This window comes from Struthio camelus, chromosome 13 (genome assembly GCF_040807025.1).
Source record: "Struthio camelus isolate bStrCam1 chromosome 13, bStrCam1.hap1, whole genome shotgun sequence".
Taxonomy (NCBI): Eukaryota; Metazoa; Chordata; class Aves; order Struthioniformes; family Struthionidae; genus Struthio; species Struthio camelus.
The window spans coordinates 14,636,385-14,659,854 of NC_090954.1; the positions used below are offsets into that span (position 1 = coordinate 14,636,385).

The window sequence follows — 23,470 nt, forward strand, 5'->3', positions numbered from 1 at the left end:
GACATGTAGGAAGAACAGCAAAATTTTGAGAACTGGCAGCCCTTCTGAAAGCCTCCTGTCATGTAACACCCCCAGACTAGTGGGTTTCTATAAAAACTCTTAAACTTTCAACATTTTATGTTGAGCCAATAGCTTGTGAAGTTATCTCTACTGTAGACTATTTGGTTTGATTTTCAAAAGCCAGAAAATATTCCTTTTACTTCTCTTTCTCTGTCTTCCCCAAATGCTGCTGTAAAGGGCTCTGATTTGGTTTTGATGCTGGAGTTATTCAAAAAATCCTGTATTTTGGATCCAAATATTTGCCTCCTAAAGAGAGTCAAGATTCTTCACACAGTACATACAGCTCAGGAATGCAATCAGTGTATTTTTCTCATCTGTAACTGTTTCATTGCTCAATTTTTGACTCTACCATTGAATTGGTATGTGGTGGGAATTCTGTTCCACTACAGTCCGCACAGAAAATTCCTCCTTTGTATTTGTTATTTAAAGAGTTCAAAGATTGTCGCTGGAGATGCAAACTCTTAGAACTGAAATTATCAAAGGACTCCCATGCAGGAAGGGAGGGATATCATGCTGCTGGAAAGTAATGTTCTGCTGATGGTGGTTTGGTCTAAGCCTGTCACAGTGGCAGTCAAAGCTGGTCTGTTCCCCCAGGACGCCCGGAGTTCCCTGCTGGTGCTGCCCCTTGTCCCAGGCCTGCTCCCTCCAGATGCTTTGGAACATGCACAAGAAGGATGTTATATAAAAATAAATACGAAATAAGTAAGTTATAGTATAATAAATATCAATACATATATAAAGATGTCCAATTATTCTCCTTTGCTAATAAAACAACAGTTCGTAACTGTAGTCTCCATTAAAGGTCAATAAATGTGTTTCCATAACCTCTGACTGAGTTCTGAAGAGTCATATCTGCATGATTTCAAAAGTGAACATGGCTGCTTGGATCAGTCAACAAAGTTAATCAGACCTATACCTCATATATTGTGCTGTTTGTACTGCGTACAAGGAAGTGAATTCTTTGCAGCAGAGACAGAATATTGTGTAGTTATAGCTCCCATAAAACTTTCTGTAAAAGTCATTTTCTGACTGCAAATGCCACTAAAAGAGGGTATGGTTGTCATACCCAGTGCTCTGTAATAGATGAATGGTTTGAGAATCAATGGAATTCCCTTCCCACAAGGAGAGGACTGGAAAGCAGAACTTTCTATTTGGGTGGCTTTTTCAGCATATTTTGATAGTGCTATGGCGAACACGACCACTCAGAATCAAAGAGGAGCCACAGCTGTCTGCATATACATCAGGAAAGATGCTTTTAATGGTGTTTTAATTTTCTACCAATGCAGAAGCATGGCCAAACCTGTAGATCAAATATAACATTATATTTCTTTCGCACTTCCTTTGTTCTGCTAGAATCAGGTTGCTGAAGCGTTTAACAAACTTAGCAAAACAATGACAAATAATTACTGAGACAATTTATTTGAAAATTTGCTTCATGATATCTTTCTGAAAGCTATGGCATATGAGCAAGATTTCAAGATCATTACTCGTTCCTCAACAACTCATTACTGCTCTCATTTACTGTGGCTGTAATTAATATGCTTATCTTGCCAGCCCAACAGAGTCCCAGATTTTCAAGTAGTATACAGCAGACAAAACCCAACAAATTTGTCCATCATAAAATAAGAATAGCATTTCCAAGATTTATTTCCTGCAGTGTGAAAATATGACAGTTCCTTGTTGTTCCCTAACAGCTTCCACTTTGTGACTTCAAAGTTATCTATGAACACTAATTGATAAAGTTTCTCAGCAACTCTGTGAAGAAAGGAAAAAAATATACTGTGATAGTTCCATCACACAGGAAAACATAGTGATTTTTGCCATAGAATAGAGCAGCAAAGCCACAATTTTTAGAGAAGTAATTGTTATGGTAGCAAATAAAAGTTCACATATGAAGGAAATTATCCATTTAAAAGTACGAATAGGATACAATGATAAATTAGAAAAATACCTATTTTTTAATGTGAGGGTTGGTTTGTTTTTTTGTTTTTGTTTTGTTGTTTTAATTTACATACTATAATCTTATGAGCAGAACCAGAAAATCTTATTTTATTCTCAGTGAAAGAAAGCATCTTAAGCTGAGGAGCAAACATGAAGTTCATCACTTCCGCTAGTGCCTACAAGATACACTTTACAAATTTTTATGCCTGTGTTGACCTATTAATCACTTAGTCTATCAATCATCTACTTCACCCCCAACTCCTTGGTGGAGGGCCATAGTGCAGTATACGCAATACAGTACATCAGGCCTGAAAACAACATAGATACAACACAGCCTCGCATCATTTACACAATATCCAAATTGTTTGCTCTTTAGGAAGGATTTACCATAGTTTTGTTCAAGCTAGGAACCTACCAGAGTTAATCACTTAAGAAATAATTCAGGCTTGAGTAATACCCCATGTGTACATTCACCATTAATCTGTTTATTTATGTGATCAGCCTTGAGCGAGAACAGTTTTAGGACAAAAAGTCTCAGTGGAACAACGGCTAGTTATCTACCAATAATCAAAACTGTGTTTGACATTACACTGCTACAGGACTTCAGCATATGCCTCAGTGCTTTGCTGGAGCAGGGCCTAAATGTGAAAAAACTTAGTTAACCCTCTGAACTATCTTGCCTGAAAGTCATCAGAATGACTGCAGAGCATTTACTTTGCATTCTGGCATGAGTTAAAGGTTGGACTGTGTGATGCTATTTTTAGTCTTACTTTTGACTTTTTCTGGGGTTTTGTAGGGTTGAGTCAGAACTCTGATGCTATTTCAGGATAGATTTTTCTTGTAGCAGAATTCAGCTATGCTCTGTTTTACATAAAGGAAAATATTTAATTCAAAAGTGCCGTGCTTAACTGGTGACTGGTAATCGTATTTAACAAAAGTCAAGTTGCATCAAACACACAAACCATGCATTTATCTTACAGTATTGAGAACAGAAAGCCTTTATGGGCATCATCCCAACTCCAATGCAAATGGCAGAGAGAGGTGTGAGAGCTCTTAACCTGACAAATGCCGCAGAGCATCCATCGACATTTCATCACCCCCAGAATGTATTTTCAGTAACATAAGACAGGCTTCAGGTAAACGCACGTTTAGAAGCAAAACCACAAAGTGAACTCTGCAAGTCCTGATGTATCATTTTTGACATATGGGAGAGAATGTTCTCTCCTTGTGTCCTTCTCTCTCAACATTTTTTTGCCTTTCTCTTTATAGACCAGGGAAAAATATCATGCCAAATCTAAAGTTTTAATCAATGTTTCTGAAACTAAAACCATGGTGCACCTGAACAGGTGCTCATCTGCCTAGTCCTTTAATTAAAGCATTTCCCACAAGGGCTTCTTCTAGATGTGGGAGCAAAATAATAAGTCACATAGATTTAATTTTATGCAAGTTCTTCATTGAATTGCAAATATATACAATCTGGTTTAAATCAGTGAAGGAGAGCTTGAGCAACCAATCAGGCTACACTCTTGCACATTAGTGAATACCCTGTAGAGTAGTCTGATATGCAAGGAAAGAACATCAAAATTATATTGCCTTTATTATTTAGAAATATTAAATGACATAATCTAATGAATATCACTTCAGCTGAACAGCAAATGCCTCAGGAAGCAGAACAGTTATATCACAACAAGCATCTTACCACGGAGTTACATAAGCAAGAACCACAAGACTGTTCCTGTAAGCCTTTAAGCCAGTGAGTCTGTATTTCTCTCTGAAATATTAGCTCTGGCAGAAGGTACAGCAAAAGACCAAAACAGTTCATGCATTAGGTGTTTCTTCCATGTAGTTGGAACTAGACATTGCATTGTATTACTAAAGAACATCCTTTAAAGAAGGAAGAAAACTGTGTGGAAAAAATGATTTCTTAGAAAATCTGTTATTTTTTCTAAATTTTTAAGATATATGTTCAATACTATGGCAAGGATATTATTCCTAATCAACTTTTACACATAATAAAATATTTTTACAGGCTTCCATAACATTTCTATTAACTCCATTGCTTCTGTCAAATTTCTTCAAAGACTTTCAGAACAACAGGTATTCATTATAACTGCTGGTGCAGTGCAGTGTTTAAGGACTCATTCCTGTGGTCACTGAAGTGAATAAGTAAACTCTTATTTATATCATTGGTGTTAGATGAAGACTATTGCGCAAGCCAATCCAGTAGCACTGGGATAAAACATAAAAAAAAAAATTTTGACTGTTCTGTGCCTCAGTTAGTCAAATGGGCATAGTCATACTAAGCACAGGAGGGTAAGTACCCCAGAATTGTTTAATCTGAATGGCACCTTCTCTTTTCCCTGAATGACATATGAAGAATCTCTTAGCTTCTCAACTACTTTTTCTGAAAAGGTTCATAATTACTTCTCGGTCTTGTGGCATGTATTCAGTATTTCTACTTTGAGTTTTTACAGTCATAGAGATTAAATGGTGCAATCTTGTAACTTCCCTTAATAGGTAGAATCATATTCTCAGTGAAAACACAGACACAACAGAGCTCATTCTCTATGAATTTTCAGTATGTTTTTGGGACATTCCTTACTGACTGGAGTACTTCTGAAAAGAAAACATGAAAGGGGCAATAAAACAGCCAAATTACATCACTTGGAAAAAATCGAATATCAAATGAAAGTGTTTTACAGTATTTTTCCCTCTCCTAGGGAAAGTTAGAAAGGTGACCTGGAGTGTTTAAATGCAACAATACATTAAGATGCAAAGTAGCCCTAGCTTTATTTATGCAATGGAGATAAGCTCCTGGAAAGACCTGTGTGGACTCAACTGGTAATAAAATCATCCCAAGTATATATATGTGAGAAAGCGAGTCTCAGATTAGGATTTCCCCGTCCTCCTCCAACTGAGGTCTCTTGTTCTGCGATGCAGTACCTTTCTCTTCTATAAAAAGGGGCTCAATCAAGGAGACTCATCGCAAGGTGCACTTCGTGGAGCCCTGGTCTGTACAATACGGCACAGTTCTTGGGCAAGATAATTCATTCTGCACTGAATACTCTGCCACCATCGCTAGACTCCTAACAGCTAAGGGCTCACATTACATCACACTGTAGTCTGCAGTATAGACCTATTTAGTGCAATGCAAATCTTTCTATCTTCACTGCTTAGTAACAAGAAGATAATCCTTTGAAGCCATGAAGCAACAAGGATTGACTTAATCATAGGCGTAAAACTTTTCAGGGTCAGGTTGCTCACATATATTAGGCTTTTCTCTCAGTGTGAGTGATCTTATTTTAATAAATTCTCTTTACTATTTTTGATTAAAATATATTTCACTTCAAAAGTTACCAAGAAGTTTAGATGCCTCTCTAAACTGAGATACTTTGTGATTCCTCTGCTACTTATATAGATTCCCATGTTTTCCTGCCAATGACACTAGTGTGGGCACAATAGCCTGCATTTGGTAGGGACAGCTCACAGAGGAAAAACAGCCTCAGCAGAATCGAGTAAAGGGGACTGCATTTCTTAATATCATCTTTATTAATTTATTAACAGCATATTTGGAGTCTCAACTCCACTGAGATTCATTAGCTTACAGTGAGACTATGCGAGAAGAGAATTTCTTCTGGTCAGATGGCCTATCAGCTAAATTACTCTGCTGTGTCTGCACTCTCCATTTCTGATGGAGTTTAGTCCTTTCCTAGTGATGCATCTATACTTACCCAGACTTAAGGTCAACACTGCAACAGCATAGAATAAATGGTCTAAGCATGCAATAAAAAAAAAAAGAAGCGCATCTTGGCATGCAGCATCTATACTGTATGTCGAAGCACTAACTGCACTAGTTACCCTGTGTTTGCAGAACCTAGAGTTTAACTGTTTGTGTGCTGTTTGACGGTTTAACTGTATCAAATTGAAATGATCTGAAGAAAAAATATTTATTATGACAAAGCAACTTCTAAGTGCCTTGAGCTACCACAGGCCTTATAAACCATGGGGTCAGCTAACCAGCTGATCCACTCTTGTACCAGTGAGCTAGAAGATGCTCTTATGGTAAAAGTGCATAGATATTCTATTGCCAGTGAGAGATATGAGAACAAAGATCTTGCTCAGACCTTTTCTAAACAGAGAACTAGGTTTACCTATGTATTCCTCGGGACCTATTGGTACTGCTGTGGAGAGATAGTATCATTTAAGTAACCACAGTAATATAACCATGTTGTATGTAAGAGATTAAAGTTTTTCACTAAATCTTCTGTTCTGAAGTTTCTAGAGCAACACTGTTAATTAAGTGACTTGACCCAGTACTACACACTGGTGATATCTGTTCATACTGATAGAACCACTTCTGGAATTTGTATCAGTTTAACCTAGAGAACTGATCTAATTTCTGTAGATCCAGCTAATCCAGAGAAGTCATAATAAATGACAGCAACTCATGAGTAAATAAGGTAACCTAGCTGATTCATAAAGGTCTGAAGTTAAATTTTGTGCTGAGTGATTTTCCAGTTCTCTTTTGAGATAATTTTTCCTAAATTACTTATGCACCAGAAGTCAAACATATATATATATATATATGTAAGCAATGTAAGAGAGCCTCAATGTCTTCTGGAACAAGGACACCATAAATATTAATTCCTTTCTACTATGCAGTTCTAATAATAACTCCTAGAGAACACAGTCTTCAAGGGCAGAGGTTACAGAGATCACCAAAATACAATGTGGAGTCTCTGAAACCTTGGGGCCTAATCTGATATAAATGCAATTGAACTAAGGCAGTTAAATGGGGTCTATCAATTTAATCTAGTTGAGAAGCTGAAATCCTGGACCTGAATCCTGGGTATTCAGATATACTGACTGTATCCAGATTGTTCCTGGTAATACATGAACAATATAAACAATACATCACTAATAAGTTTTCTTGTATGTCACTTTTGGCACCGTATTTCTTGAATAAGATTTTTTTTTCTTGGAAAGTAGGACTATTAATGACATTTAATCCCAAAGGGAAAAAGGTAACTCCTTTTGGACTCCATTGATAATTTTTTTCCCAGTATACAAATATTCATTGGAAATTCAACAGCAGTGCCACTCAGCACTCTTGTAAGTAGTGACAAATAACATCGGTAATGGAAATGGCAAGGAAAATTAGATAGACAATGTAATTACTCATATTGGAATCTGGCCAAGACATTCAAATTAGCAACAGGATGATGAGAAAAATCTCCCAAAAAAATCTGAAGCCAGATAACACCTGGAGTGCTCTTTTTGCTAGAGAGATGCAATATCAAAGACTGGAGGATGGTAGCAGCAGCCAGAAAGTTAAAACAAGACTGTGATTCCAACACCAGGTGGATGCTACTTGTAACACCATGCACAGCAAATCTGCCTGAAGGATGTGGCAAACCACCTGGATGCGTTCCTCAAGAATGAAGGAGAGGAAAATCAACTTCTGGACAAAATGATCAGAATCCAGGTGAATGTGGCTGGTGACCTCTGCTCCTGGGAAATCTAGGTAAAGAAGTAGTCGGCAAAAATTGTCAAAAGCATGATGATTTGAGTAAGGTTTTTTGATGTGTTAGGTTCCACGATGCTTTCCAGGAAAGATGAAATGACCACTAACTTTTCAGGGGTCAGTATTATTGCTATAATCCCAGTAAAAGGATACATCTGTAGTAGCATTGCCTTTCATTGGAGGAGGTAGTCTTGGTCATAAAACAAGCTGTAGCAGTGTTCCCATTAGGAGCAGGAGATTCTACAGTCAGCCTATCTCCCCTTTTTCTCCTGCTCCTTCCAATATAAAATGAAAAATGAAGTTTCCCTCACAGAGGAGTAGAAAAGCTAGCAGCATGATTTGTGGTTGGAGACATGAGATTGAAAGATGGACGCAGAATCCTTTGTCCGTCTCTGCCTCAGATGTTGTCTCGGTTATAGGATAGCTTTAAGAAGCAGATAGGCACCTACTGAATTTTCCAAGGTGACCCTTCCCCCTGCCTGAAGCTCCTGTTTCTGTAGAATGGAGATAACAAGGCTTGTTTGCCTCCTGGAGAAAACAAGAGACAAAAATAACTGGTGTCAGTAACTGAGGTGCGCAGAATGTTATGTTCTCTTTAGATAACTACTGCAGGAATCCAGAAAATGAAGATGGAAAAATAAAATCTAGACTTGGATGTGGATTTAAGGAGAAGAGAGCATGAGGTTCCTAACTGTTACTTATTTTCACTGTCTTAACCTTTCTTTTTAGACCTTTTGGTGCGAAGCAGGGGTGGGGGGAGTGGGGGAAACTATCAAAATGACAAATATAGTAAAAAAAAAAAAAAAAAGAAGAAGAAAAAGGTCAACTTTTAATAAAACTACCTGGCAGATTCCATCATAATTCACTAGGGCTAAGGGAAAGCTCGTTCTGTGAGGGAGAACGGACAGAGCTCTCATTGCTCTCTGAATGTGCCGGCACATCCTCTCATTGGAGCTCATTAGCACGGTTGAAATAGCTGTTTAGCTTTTGGTTACTAAGGTAGCAGGGAATCACAGAAGCTTACAGACCCTGAACTATGTGATACTAGTTGATAGGGACGGATGCTGCTGAAGGAGAGGAAAAGCACAGCCTGTAAGAGAGATCCCAAAATCTGAGTCTCGCCTCTTTGCCAGAGAGTGCTGGGCAACTCTGCAGTGCCATGACAAAGTGAAGGGAGAAAGTAAAGGACACGGACTACCAAAAGACAAATATAATACTGTTACAGGAAGTTACAGGAGTTACAGGAAGAATCACAGTTGTCAGTTCTCAAATAACCTTAACTAGGGTCATATCTGTGAAATTTGGGGGGGACAGAGATCCTGTATTACATTTGTACACACACTTTGTTAAAACTGGTTCCAGCTTATTGCTTGCCTTCAGTTTTCCAGTTTTTTTTTTTTTTCCTCAAATCATATAGCTTTCTCATTTTGAATACTAACTTCTTCTCCAAACTGTAGACAAGTCAACAGCAGAACTAGCAAGCAGCTACAGGTCGTACTCTACTGGTTATCAAAGAAGAAAGAAAAATGAAGAAAAGCTTTGAAGGGACTTTGAATATCAGAAAAAAAATTTTGGCAGAAACCAGATTCAGGGTAGTTCTGAATTACAGGAACACAAATCAGTACCAAAGATGAGAAGGACTGAACAGGCTTAAAAACAGCCTCAAAGATCAGTGCTACTCAGAAGTTACGGACAGTGCTAAACATCCCACCAGAAAGGTATGCAAAGAACAGCTTGAGAAATATGTTTCTGATTTGCAGTCAAAAGGGCAAGAAAACAGAGAAAGCATTATTGAGCCAACCAAAAGAGTCAGTTTGAGTATACCCCAAAGAAATACCCAGTGTATCCCCTACTGGGTTATCTGTACTCTTTATCTATCTCACAAACTGGCTTCAAATTACTGTAGTCCATATGTTTTCTAATACCTAGTCATATACAATGTCATTGCTGTTACGGAGCCAACTGAACCCTTTATATTCCTGACCAAGGGCCAATAGATGCAGCCAGGTTCCCTGTGCAAATGGATTATATCGGGCAAGTGCACCACGAGCTCCAGCAAGGCAGACAGTCTCCACAAACAGGAAAGTGATAGCTGCCTGCCAGGTACCTAATTGTGGAGCTGATTTCTGCTGGGAAGCCAGCTGCCCTCCCAGGCTTCCAGATGGAAGTGAGAATGTAAAAGAAAGTAGACAATGAAGGGTATATGGAAATCAAATTAAATAAACACAGTTTGCACTACAACTGTGATCTGTTTCGACTGGCCTTCCTTTATGCAGAGCACTTCAGGGATTGAATTTTTCCATAACTAGTAAAAAAATAATTTGAAGTATAGAAGGTGGTTCTATCTAGTTTCTTACATTTGGAGTAGCTATCTTCAATCTCGAAGTATACAAGCACATTTAGCAGCTATGAATGAAAAGTTCAGAAGTTACATTTGGATCATTTCAGTCTGAAGTTTTACATGACTCTTGTCTCAAGCCTTTCAGTTTGCAAGCTGAAATAACTGGCTGATCTTTCTTCCTCTTACTGTTCCTGTTCAGGGCAGTAATGACAAGACTTTCTCCTAATCCTAATCAATCACAAAGCAGTCTGCGCAACAAGAGACATCAGCTTTTTAGAGCTCCAGAAAAGAATAGGTGGTTTCTTGCCTATACAACATTTAGATGAAGCCTGAGAAGAGATGAAAACTTATCTGAAGCAGCTTCCTTACAGGGACTATTAACAGTACATCAAGGGTGGAGTTTCAGCTGACTCATTGATGTCAATGGTAAAATATTTATTTCAGTGGAACACATTTAATACTTAATTACATAATCAACAATTCCAACACTGTCAAATGAAGGTATGTAAAATTACCGTGTGTTTCCCTGTTGTTAGTACACAGTTATGACTGTTAAGCCACAGCTGAAAGAGCCTGCAGAAATCCGCTGGATTACGAATCACTGCAACTCCAGTGCTAGCAAATCTACCCCCCAAAAAATTAGACAGCCCTCTCAAAACTCTGCATTTGGCCATTGTCATCAAGATAGTTAAGAACAAAAACTACATACTTCTCTTTAAGGGAAATCAGTGCATAAGTAGGATAAGCTACTTCAGAAGGGAGGGCTAACATGATCTAGACAAATCAGTACAGGAAAAAAACAGAAATGGTAGGACTTCTCACTTCTCTTGTTTCTTGAGCTAGATAAATTTTGCAAAGATGCAAAATATTTTCCCCCAGAACAAACAGCCACACCAACTTTTATTACCGGTAAAGGTATACTTTCAGAAGTATATCTCTATTTTCAAGCTGGTTTTCCTATGTGATAGTCAACTGATTTCAAGTAAGATAATATTCAGGGCACTTTACAAAAACATATCTATAATATTTCACCACTAACTTAGCTAACCATTTCAAGTGATGAAGTTTGGGATGGAACAGTGCAATTACCACAATTTTAAACCTAGCAAGTACAAGATACAAATAACAAATGGATAGAAAAAGGAAAAATAATCAGAAAAGAAAGAAAAGAAGAAAAAGAAAATAATCAGACAACAATTTTTTTTTGAAATTATCCATAGTATAATAGAAAAATTGTAGTGAACCTAGAAAGATCACTTAATTAGTAAAATAACGTTTGTTTAGCTTTACCTATCAGCACTTCAGGAATTTCCTGTACTGATTATGTATTGCTTCTTCATTGAACTCCTTAGATTATATACAGTAGTGAGGCTAGTGGAATTTTCTCTGGCATATCTTTCTAAATAACAAAAGGATATTAAGATAGTAAAGCTGATGAATATAAAGCATCACACTTTCATCTTCCCAATTGCTTTGATACCAAAGATACCTCTGAAACATATATTTTCATAAAATCCAATTTTACATATACGTATATATAAAAGCTGCCTTCCAAAACATAACACACAGAGAGAGAATCAAAACCCATTCTAAATACAAACAAGCTTCTTATACTACTGTCCACAGATTTTCTTCCTGTCATAAACCCAGCCTGCAAGAACTATTTGTCTTTAGCCTAATGGTAGATACTGGTTTCATATTTTGTGGTGACCCAAAAAGAAAACTACCAGTCCAGGAACTAATGAAACTCCACAGAAAATTGCCGTAAACTTTTCAGAGTCATGCATTAAATCTTCTTGGATCTTTTTCTAACACGCACAGCAGCAGGAGTACCAGGTACCTTGTATTGTACCATAGCTAGCTCAAAAATGAACAGTCAATACAAAGTCAGTTTTCTTACTACCTTTCAACAGCTGACTCATGGATCCTTTCCATAGACAGGGATTTCTGTCAGTAAAATGAGCTTTGAATCAGGTTCCCAAATGATGGAAACTAATCTGAATGTGGTTCGCAGTTGGTGTAAATTAGTGGAGCCCAGCTGACCTTATTCTAATTTGATAGCTTCTACCACTATGGATTTGCATTTAGTAATTAAACTCATCAAGTCAAATTCCGTATCCTCTCCAATCACAGAGACCAAGAGGAGTGCATGTTCCTTGACCTTTAGAATGTAATTATCAGTCAGAAAAATACTCAGCTAAAGGAATCTCTCCCTCTTGCCACCTCCTCTCTTTTTTTAAGTCTGCTTTAAAGAACATTTTTCCACTTTGTACCCCAAGATCAATATTTCACTATAACTGTCACTACAACTGAATTTTGTTTGTTGATCTCACAACTAGACAAGTTTACTATAAAAATTAAGCAATTATTTCCTTGTGCTGCATAGTCTTGTATGTAGTTGAATCCTTTACAGTATCAGACCTATAGTGATAAGCCTGTGCTTTGCTCATAAGCAAGGATCTGAACTCACAAGTTTACATGAAGAACCGTACGAAAGCAAGCACATAAGTAAAGCAAGCCTGCAAGCATTTCATAGATCACTTCCTTAAGCAAAGGCAAAATTTACTCACAAAAGTAACATACTCAAAGAAAGGGAATAGCTATATTTTATGGATGCTCACTCAATGATAAAAGATTAAATGGGTAATCTCCCAATGGGTAACTGGTAGGATGACGAATCTCTTCCAGAGCTGTGTATCATTGATGAGTGGATGCCAGGCCCGTGCCTGCAGAGATTCTTAGAGCTTAAAATTCCTACAAACACCTCCTGGAAGGTTTTTAGCACTATTTGTTTATATTGCAGGAATTAACCATTTGTCAACACACAAGCAGACTCTCCACATCAGAGTCTTAGGTTCACATTTCCTTCTCACTCCCTCTATGGTGCTTCAGGTATTTGTGTTTCCTTTTAGCATTATGGGAGTTCCTTTATTTTTCCCCCATCAAACCAGCGTTTATCAGGAAACCATTCTTGGCATCTAACACCTACACAGCATCCTTGCTTTCTGTTTTTATCATATCTATGACCTTAGAATGTCTCCTGCAGCTTTTCCACCTGGCGCTGCTGCAGCTATATGCCAGCTATCTCCAGGTATAACAGATGGCAGAGAGCTGTCCGTATTTTCAGTTCGGAGTCAATCTTTTCAACAGGTTGTGACAGTGTATGCCACCATCCTTCTTATTTATGTTTTTCCTGCTGATAGCTTTTTTTTTTTTTTTAACTACTTTCTGCTTTAAGTGTGGGCAGTTGGAAAGAGGAAGATGTTTGGTAGATTTAATTACAGTCTTGGTGTGGGTAGATGTGAAGTAGCTCATGTTACCAGTATAAGGAAGATCTATTTCTTTGAATATCTTTATAAAAGGACCTTTACAAATGGCTGTTCATCATAATTCCTGGCCTTAAAAGCTCCTGTCACTTCAGAGGGTAGGAGAGAGGGGAGGGGCAGAAATCCAAGTTCTATTTAGCATCTCTATTGCTTTTTAATGATCTCTTCAGCGTCTCAAATGATCATTTAATATCTTCTGTCATCATTTTTCAGAGAGTCCCACACAACTCTGAGCATTACTGTCTGTTTTCATGGTTCAGCTCTCTAGCATTGTAAGGCATCAGCAAGCTTTTCCTCCTGTCTAAACCGGCTGGGATAATAGTCATATCCATCATAACTTACATTCAGTGACAACTCATTGTGCTCACCCTAAACATCCTCATGTAGTTCATCATTTGCTTTGCACGTCCATAAAGTCCATTTTCCCTCTATTCAGTGAGAGCCCAACCTGTTCCATCTCTTTTCAATTCGTTTTCTCTTATACTTAGGATATCAAATACTGCATATTCCAGTTCAGTTATAGCCTGTAAAAAGCTATAAAAATATATATATAGAGAGAGAGAGTCTAAAAAATGTGAAGTTCAAACATTCCTCTAAGTTTTCCTTGTTTTTGTGTGTGACAGGAGGCAGTAAAGTCCCAGGTTGCTGGAACTGTTATTTTGACAGGAGCATGTATCGTATTTCCTTTTCCTTGTTAACTTTTTTCTTTCTAAGCAAGTTTTTCATATCTAAAGTCCAGAGAGTAAAAAACATTCCATATGGAGCTATACTCAGATAAAGATAATTTTTTGGCCTAATAGCTTTGATAATATCTTTACCGCTTTATTCAAATTGGCCATGATATGGGCCTCTTCTACATATAGGAATTTCAGTACTGAGCTATGATTTTAATCTAAGGTGAGTGTGTAACATGACTTTCTATGATATTTCTTCTTTTATATGTATTAAAACCTTTTCATCCAGTTTTACAGCTATTCAGGAAGTTAAAACAAACAAAAACGAACCACGACAATTCTGCTCTCCACTTGCTCAAAAAAAATCCAATTTAAGAAATTTTTGAAACTCAGAAAGTGTGAAGTGCTGAAAATGTTTATTTTTCAAAAAACCAAAATAATCCAGTGGAACTTTTTACTCTAGAATGTTAATAGAATAACTGTATTTAAACATCCTAGATCTTCAGTCTGCACTCAGGTAAAGCTGGTTTGCTAAGACAATGTGCAATTAGCCACCCAGGATGCTGGCAATAGGAAACCTAGCAGGAGGTTGAATTGCACACAGTAAATGCTGCCTATCTGTCAAAGGGAAGATTGCTGTTGCAGCTGTTATTCTTAAATAGCCAAAACTGGTCCAAAAATCCAACATCCACCCAGATAGTACTATGTTTTTACTCAGCATTATCTAATCAGTACTGGAAATGCTTTCTTTCTGATATAGGACACATAGCACGGAGAAGATCATAAGAAGGGGCTTTGCATAGGTTTTATATTTCTAGAAAACTTCCACATTTTGGGGGGGGACCAGGAGGAGCACAGCAGAGATGCTTTATTCGCTGAGACTTGAGCAGAACTTGCATTCCAGGAGGACTCTCAGGGTAGACAATGCTACACAGAGAGAGCTTTCTGCCTTTGTGACTAAGTACAAGTCCAGTTTAGGTGAGCAGAGTCCATCTCCCTGCTCCTTGTGTGCAGACTGGTCCTCACACAAATATTCCTAACCTGTACGCATTGACTTTTGCACCATTTTGGAAAATGCCAAAGACAAAAACCTGCTGCCTGAATTTCTCGTGTTCTTTCCCCACTACTCTTTCACTCTCTACATTAGGGAAAAGGAAGGAAGTGTTTGAGGACAACAGAACTTGGACAACGACTGGGGAAGTGTTTGGATGGAAAGCTTGGACTCCAAGGAGGAGTTGCTTCAAGAGAAGATACATTCCTTTTTGGTGACCACAGAGCAAGGGAGAGAACATCAACTAAAACTCTTGAGGCAAAGTGGTGAGGGAACGAAATATTGAATACAACATCAGTCAGGAGGCAGGGAGAGAGGGAAGAATATATATGTGATAGCCAAAGCAGAAAAAAGGGTTGATTAGATGAGAGAAGCAGTACTGAGAGAGGATTCATCAAATACACTTGACTTCTGAGGGGTGGAAAGATCAATATCGGTGGGCAATGGGTATGAGGGGGAAAAGCGTCAAAAGAGAGTACTTCAAGAAATGTGGACTTGGGAGTGTCCACACTACTCTGTACCATCTTCTTTCGTGAGAGAAGAAATTAAGGACAACTACTAAAACACAGCTCCTGGGCCTCTCAGGCTGAATTCCTCAGTCAGACTGCTCCTCACCAGTTTAATACACCAAAACATAGCTAACTGGAAGAGTTTTCTTCCCTTCTCTTGAACAAAATGCCAACAGCAATTTTGGCAAGCTCTAAAAAAGTAGTTTTGGCACACACTAGGTGCAAAACTATGTAGAAAAAAGAAGTATCAAAACTTAAACCTTCGTTAAGATCTAACACCCCTCTCCCCCACTTAGCCTAAATTTATCCAGCTGTTCCTCCCCACCCCAGGCAGCCTTCTCCCTGATCTGTCTCCCTTCCCTCTCGCTACAAACAGGCAGAGGAGTTGGGGGATGCTCGACCTTGCAGCAGAGGACAGCACTGCTAGAGGAACAGTGGAATTAGACGGCAACTGGGCTCTGAGCCATCAATTTTTTACCTGGAATATTTTACTTTCTGAAGCTTTGGATTAAAAAGTAGGGGTAGGGGAAAGGAAGAAGGTTTAAAAGGAAGCCTTTGGGAAGAGATAGTGGAGAGAGCAGGAAAAGCAGCAAGGTCAGCAACATATATAGATTTCCAGGATCCTTTGTGTGTCCTGAATGGGAAGCTTATCAAAAAAAGCATAAAAGCATGTCTGGTCTGACAAGATAGCACAGTGAGTGGTAACGGAAAGAAATCTGTTAACAGAATTTCACATAAGGCTTTTTTTTGTTACATAATAAGCATACCTGGGCATTCAAAAAGTGACACATGGCACACCTCCTGATGAATGATTGGAAGTTTAAGCAGTCGTTCTCTAAGCGTATGAAAAGTGTTTGTTTATAAAAAGTAAAAACTTTCCAAATGGTGAGATACTAACAGGCAATTACTGTGTATCAGAGATATCAATACAGTTTTCAGGAACTTGTAGGGAAAATTTATTTCCTGTTATTAGCTTTCTATCTGTGACTCTGGGGTTTTTAGCCTTTTTATTTTTATTTTTTTAACTTCTGTTTGTGCCTGGGAGACAGCAAAAGCAATTTATGTGCTCCATCTGCTCTGAGTAAATAATGATTAGCATCTTTAGTCCCCTGAAATCAGGCTTTTTTTTTTTTTTTTTTAATCTAGGTTGGTTTATTGTTGTCTTGGGGTTTTGTCAACACGTTTGGCCTCATACAATGGCACTACTGGCATCTTCAGTTAGCACTGGATACAGTGCATGGGGTCTTAAGTGCACAGGCTTGAGAACCCCATTTATGCTGAAAAAGCATCATCTGTTCAGTTTGTACATAAGTTTTGATCTCTAGAGATAGGCAAGGACTAAAAGTGCCAGAAATATTCAGCCTGCCGTAAATAATAGCAGACTACCAGGGACAATTGTGGGCTTGACAATTATAGCAAAAATGCTACAGAATAAAAAAATTCAGAGTATTTTCATTCGAATTTCAAAGTGATGAGATTAGTAACTTGGTGTGAAAGGATATAAGATAAAATCTGAAATAAGCTAGATTTTCCAGTTTCTGCTGTAAAGGAGAGCATGTATCAAAATATACATTCTTTTCAAAAGCTAACGAGGCAAGAACTTCTACAGTTCACGATTTACCCTTTCTTTGTCACATATGAGAAATTAAAACACTTTTTCTTCCACGAGAACATAAGGAATGCCCTACTGAGTCAGACATCAGCTAGTCTAGCCCAGTATTTTGCATTGGACAGCGGCAATACAAGATGCTATTTAACAAAGACAAATAAGGCTGGCCCTTTTCTGCAGTCCACTTCCCTAATCATGCCCTTGCATCTACAGTTCCTGCATTAGGGGTCCTACAGGATACAGCCCTACATATTCCCTTTAGCACGTATTCACTAATTCACTCCTTTTACAAGACGAATTTGTTTAATTCCTTCTATTACCTGCTGCAGTACCTGCTGCAGGGCCTCAGGCTCCTGTGGCAAGAAGTGCTAGAAGTTCACTACCACCTTAATGAAGTACTTCAGTTGTTTTACATCAGCCTCCTACCAGTTCCAGCAATTACCCTTTAGTTCTAGTAACGAGGGATTTAGTGAATAACAGTTTTTCTTTTCACTTTATCTAAATCTTGATTATGCAAACCTCAGTCATGTGCCTTGTTTCAGCCTTTCCTTCTCCAAACTCAAAAGTCTCAGCTTTTTTAGTCTCTCTCTATAAGACAGCAGTCCACGCCCTTATCCATTTTAGTTGCCCTCCTCTGTACCTTTTCTAAAACTACATTCCATACTTCTTGAGATGAAGGAAACAAAACTGCCCACAGAATTCAAGAAGACTACACACCAAGGTTTCATTTAGCTGCAAAATGATGCCCTCTCTTCTGTTGCCAGTTCCCTTCCTGATCACATCCAGGACTTTGATGCAATTTTTAGCTGCCGCAGTACTTTGAGCTGAGTCCTGTCAGTGATGACTCCAAGTTTTCTTCTTGAGTTGTAATTGCCATTCCAAGTTTGGCATCATATAAGCGTGGTTAAGATTATTTTTCCCTAGACACATTAACCTCCATTTGTCCACAACTAACTTCATCTGTCATTTCTTTTGTCTATTCATTCAAGTTCTTCTGGACTTCCTTGCTATTAATATTTGACTACCTGAAAGACCTTAGAACTATTCTTCAAATCCAAGACTTCACTTTGCAATGCCTTCTCCAGATCACTAGTGAAAGCATTTAATAAAACATGTCCCATCACCAATTCCTGGAGGGACCTCTTGTTGACTCTTCTCCATCATGAAAGATGACCATCAAGTCCTATCCATTATTTTCTAACCTTTAATCAACTTTCAGTCCATAAAATAACACTTCCTCTAAGCCCAGAGCATCTTGATTTATTCAAACTTTGGTGTTTAACTTGTCAACGACTTTCTGATAACCCAAGTACGTTTGCCGATGGCATCTTCTTTATCCGTACTGTTTGCTGACACCCTCATCGCACTCCAGCAGGTTAGTGAAACATGATTTCCCTTACAAATTCCTTGTCGACTCTTCCCAACAAATCATATTTGTCCATAAGGTAACAATCAACCTTATATTACAGACTCTATCATCTTACCAGAGCTGGAAATCATTTTTCTGTAATTCCCAGGATCCATCACTGCAATGAAAGAAACAGAATTCTTTCATGCCTATCAGGAGCAAAAGGGATAAAAATAAGACCATTTAGCCTACAGAATCCACATGCAAATTTCTGTTCTCTCACTTCCAGGAATCTTTTAAGGATTTTCAAACACCATTAGATCAAATACAGAATGATAAACAGCTCTGTCAGGAAAGGTTGCCTTTCTTTTGCTTTGGAAAGGGTCTACAGCTTATAATCAGGGCCTCCATGACAGCAGTGTTGTGTGCTAGAAAAAGAAGTTAAAGTAGGCACTCTTTTTCCCTAAGTAAATCTAACGGGAGAGAAGACTCATGCATCCAGATGTTCTGTCTCCTGCCATGAGTTTGATCTAAAAAGGATGTATATGGGCCATGACAGAACCCAAGATTCCTGAGTGTAGAAGCAAGTATGTAGTATAAAAGAATCATACAGCCATGGTCTCCCAAATTTCTGTTCATTTAAGGGATGGTCTTCAGAATTGACATAACTGAAAGATTCAGTGTTTCCTTCCCCTCCCATATACTCTTTCTTTCTTTACACCCAAACACCATCCTGTCTTCTTTCCCCCACCAGGGACACTGGAATTGCAATGGATATCATAAATGTAACGGAATTTGAAGACAAGAGGGCATATGGAGCCCAAAGTGTGACTAATTTGACCTCATTCTTGAGGATAGCTGAGTATACAACACCCTGTACAGATTGGGCCAAGCTTCCCACTTTCAGGGGAGAATTGGTACAATATAGTTCATAGCAGAAATATGATCATGGCTTTATATTGTTACTTATGACATAGGTTATGTGCTGTGCCTGTCTAGCTGAAAGTGTTTCCTCTAATGCCAAATAGGGATTAAAACTGAAATCAACATGAAAGCTCTTGCTGGTTAATTAAGACCTGTGAATTAGTATCTTTTCATCAGCACATTACCAAAGAGCTGATTGTTGCAGAACAGGCATGCAGGCTAGCAGTCTTAGTGTGCAGGTATGTATGTATGTGCGTGCATGTGCATATATACACATCTAAGAGATCAAAAAATGCATCTACAACAATATTAAATCAAAGTATTTTAAATAGTTGGTGGTCTAGCAGGCAAGTGTTGGAGATCAACAGACCGGTATTCTCTGAATGACAAAGCAAGTTGCACATTGGGTCAGATATTCTTTGTGCCTTAGCTCATATGTAAGAGTGGAAAGCTAATGCCTACTTATTTTTCTACAGCACTTTGAGATCTGTGAACGCAGAGAATCAAAATAAAATAAATAAATAAATAAAAAGAATTGTTAGCTTTCAGCTATCCAAGCTTTCAATTTTTTTATATTTTAGATGAAATATATTGTCTTTACTAATGCGTCAAGAGAAGCATTTAAAAAGTCCATTTAGATTTTTCTCTGAACACCTCTGTTCTAGTGCTTTGATGTTTCCACACATAACATCATAACATATATTCATCTGACCCATGAGAGCATCAGTTTACTCTTTTTCAGCTGAGGTCTGAGACTCACATGGGCAGGTGGAAAGGTTACTGTACTACAGGTGTCTATCCCACCTCTCTCTGGGAGGCTGTTATCTCTGAAGAAGAAAAATGGCTTATGTATTCATTCCTGAGCAGCAAATACCTCTTTACAGCCTAGGGTATTAGCAAGTACTGACAATATTTTCAGTTTATGCCAATTTATGCACTAAAAACTCACTAGTACCTAAGAGCAGGCACACTAGATAAAACGGAAGGTCCCCCTAGCCCGGTATGTTGTCTCTAGCAGTGGCCATAAGTGAATGCCTACAGAAAAGTAAGGGCAGGGCAATTATGAGTTTCTCCTTCTATAGCTTCTAGTTCCTTTCAGCACTTCCTCCTGCCCAGTAATCTCGAATGGATCTCTCTTTTTTCAATTTGTCCAGTCCCTAGGTCGGGTGAATGTAAGCTTCATCTTGCACAACATCCTTGGCAAGGAGTTCCACAGGTCTATTATTCACTTTGTGAAGAATGATCTCCTTTTGCTTTGAATTTACCTCCTTTCATTTTATTTGATGCCTTCTTTTTATTCATCTCTGCCCAGTGATTTCTCTCATCATTTCGTAAACCTCTAAGTCCTTTTTTTTTTCCCAGCCTGGAGAGACCTACCTTACTCAGCTCTTCCTCATACAAAAGCCTGACAAGACATATCCCATTCAATAGCAGCCTCCAGCAAGGGCTAGAGGGGTGGCTATGCTAAATATCTGTTTCAGCTACCTGCCATTAAGTCTGTTTGCAAATTGAGAGTTAGAATCTCAGACAACTGGTCAAATGACTGCTCCTAATCTTATTAAAAAAGCAAAAATAAATAGATTAGCTTTTCCTATGCTGATTTAAGTTAAAGAGGGTTTTCTACTCGCAAACTCAGAAATTTCCTTTTTTATTTTTGGTAGATCGGTAGGGAGGAAAAAGGAAAGAAAATCTCAATGAGTTGATTGCATTCAATAACAAAGGAGACATTTTGAGAAATATTTCCCATAGAGTAGGAATACCAATGACCTTAAAAACACAAACTTTTCACTTGTACTGGGAGCTCAGAATACTTTAACAGTTCTATCTATACAGCTTAGAACTATAAACTTCTCACTGCCTATGTCAACCTTATAGCAAGACCCTTAACATTTCATGTTTTTTCCCCCTTAGCTGTTGTATAGAAATATAATTTCAGCTGGGATTCTGACAGCATTTTAAAGACATATTGATCTCTGAACCACTGTTTCAATTAATCTACATACAAACAGCACACTCTCACCCTACTTGTTTTAAACAAGAAAAAGATAATCATGTGCATACTTGTTATTTAAGACTTTGCTCCTTTGCACACTTTTAGCTAAACGTTTTTTTTTTTTAAATACTATGAAGCTGTTCTAGCCAGCTCTCTCCTGCTGAGAGGAAAGCATGCTTCATCCATTACTTTCTCTTCAAGCCTCCTAAGGAGATAATTAGGCATTGCAATTGATTGCAATTTATTAATCAGAGTCTGTTATACTTTTTTTTTTAATCACAACTTTCCAGTAGGAGAAAAAAATATGTAGAATATCCAGCCAGTTTTCCTTAAGTGAAATTCATTCCAAATTATCCTTGATTTCTTTCTATCCATTCTGTCTTGTCCAGGACTTTAATTGGATCATTGAAAAATGTTACGTAGTTATGGCACATAGTAAGTTTCTTTCATAGAGCAAATTAGGCAGGTTATCATGTCATTCAAGCATACCACAGATTTTTTGGCTAACTACTGCCCCAAAACCTCCAATGCCCATCTCTATTGTTTATAACTGAAAAAGTAAACCACCATCATTGGTGCATTACCATTATTTCAGCCATCTACAGCAGGTTTGACTCTGATCTCCCAGTTACTGCTCAGAGAAATACTTTTGCAGAACTAAGCGGCTTTCAGCCATAAAAAATTTTCTCAAGAGAATGCGTATTTGGAAATAAACACATGAAAACATTATTTACCAACATTTTAATTTCATTTATTTTGGTCTAGCTGTGCAGTAGCATTGCTGGAGTATTTTCGTAACATGTCTAAGGGCTACCATGGGGACAAATTACATTGACATATTACCTCTGATATTCCTAACAAAATTATAAAATCAATATTGATTGTGATCTCTTAAACCAGAAACTTCCACAACTAAAGGCACAAGCTCTTAACAGTCTGAGTCGATAAAGCTGCATAGTTGGGACAATAACCTGACGAATCAGGGTCCCTCGCTTTCATACTGCTCGGACTTGCTGCCTGCTACTTTGGAATTGGTACGGAGCTATTACAATAAAATCATAAGAGATTTCCTGTGAGCATTGGAAGCTAACTAGAAACCATTTACTGAAAACAGACTGGTAAGACAAGAAGATTTTAAGTGGGATTTCCAAAGGAGCAATTTCATCATTTCCAACAGTAGTCCCTTGAATTTTTCGTTTTCTGTGGCTTTTTATTGGTTCTAGGAATTTTCAAAAAGTTGGCAACTACATCAACCTCACAGAACTGTGTTAAGTGCTTTGCCATCTCATTTTGATGATCTGCCTCAATATTAATTCCATTTTCAGGTCTGTCAAAGCAAAATGACTAAAAACATTCCTCTCTCTTCCTATAATACCCAGTCTCTTCCCAAAATTAATATACTGCGTAGTGAATCACTCATTGAAACAGATTACAGTTTCCCCCATGTGAATAGGGCGTAGGTATTTAGTATCACTTTAGCACCTCCCAGGTAAGGGCAGATCTTATGGTAATCATGTGCTAGCTTCTTGACCTGACAGATCCTTTTCTTTTTAAAACCATTCCACTGGAGACTTCTAAAAAAATAATAATTCAAAATAGTTGCCCCTCACCCACCCTTATTACTGTTGCAGCTTTACCAGAATGTTTTGAATGGATATTCCGATGAAAATTTTAAACACAGGTGTTGTCTGGACCACGTGTAGGATGGAATTCCTCGCCTAAGGAAGGAGGGAGGTGCAGATGTGCCTGCTCATCTGGGAACAGGCAGCAGGGCACGGCAAATCCACTCAGTGCATGGAGTTGCAATGCAAGTTTTCAGTCCGCCTCATTTTCTCCCCCACTGCCTTCCCCTATGCAAAGTCTTAGGAGAGTTGTTCTAATTCTAGTTTTCCCAAAAGTTCTGAACCACTAGAATATTTCTCCTTGGTTTAACTTGAAAATATATGCACACCTCCTATACATCGCGGCAATCAACTTGCACACAATTGCATAAAGGGAAAATTCCTAAAGTTATTCCAGCAGGGCTGGAAAAGGGTAAGAGCATTTCATTCAGCTGAACAGACAAGAACAGGTACCTGCGTTAATCAGTGTTTTTGACGCAAAACCATCAAAAATCAATTTCACTGGAGACCCACAAAAGACTTGCTCTGAACAAGGATGAGCAGTCCTA

General features: G+C 38.2%; 1 protein-coding gene across 1 annotated transcript in view; it reads right to left on the minus strand.

Annotated features, from left to right (window-relative positions):
* ATP10B (ATPase phospholipid transporting 10B (putative)) overlaps positions 1–23,470 on the minus strand; it is a 331,169-nt gene that overhangs the window by 167,822 nt on the left and 139,877 nt on the right. The window lies entirely within an intron of this gene.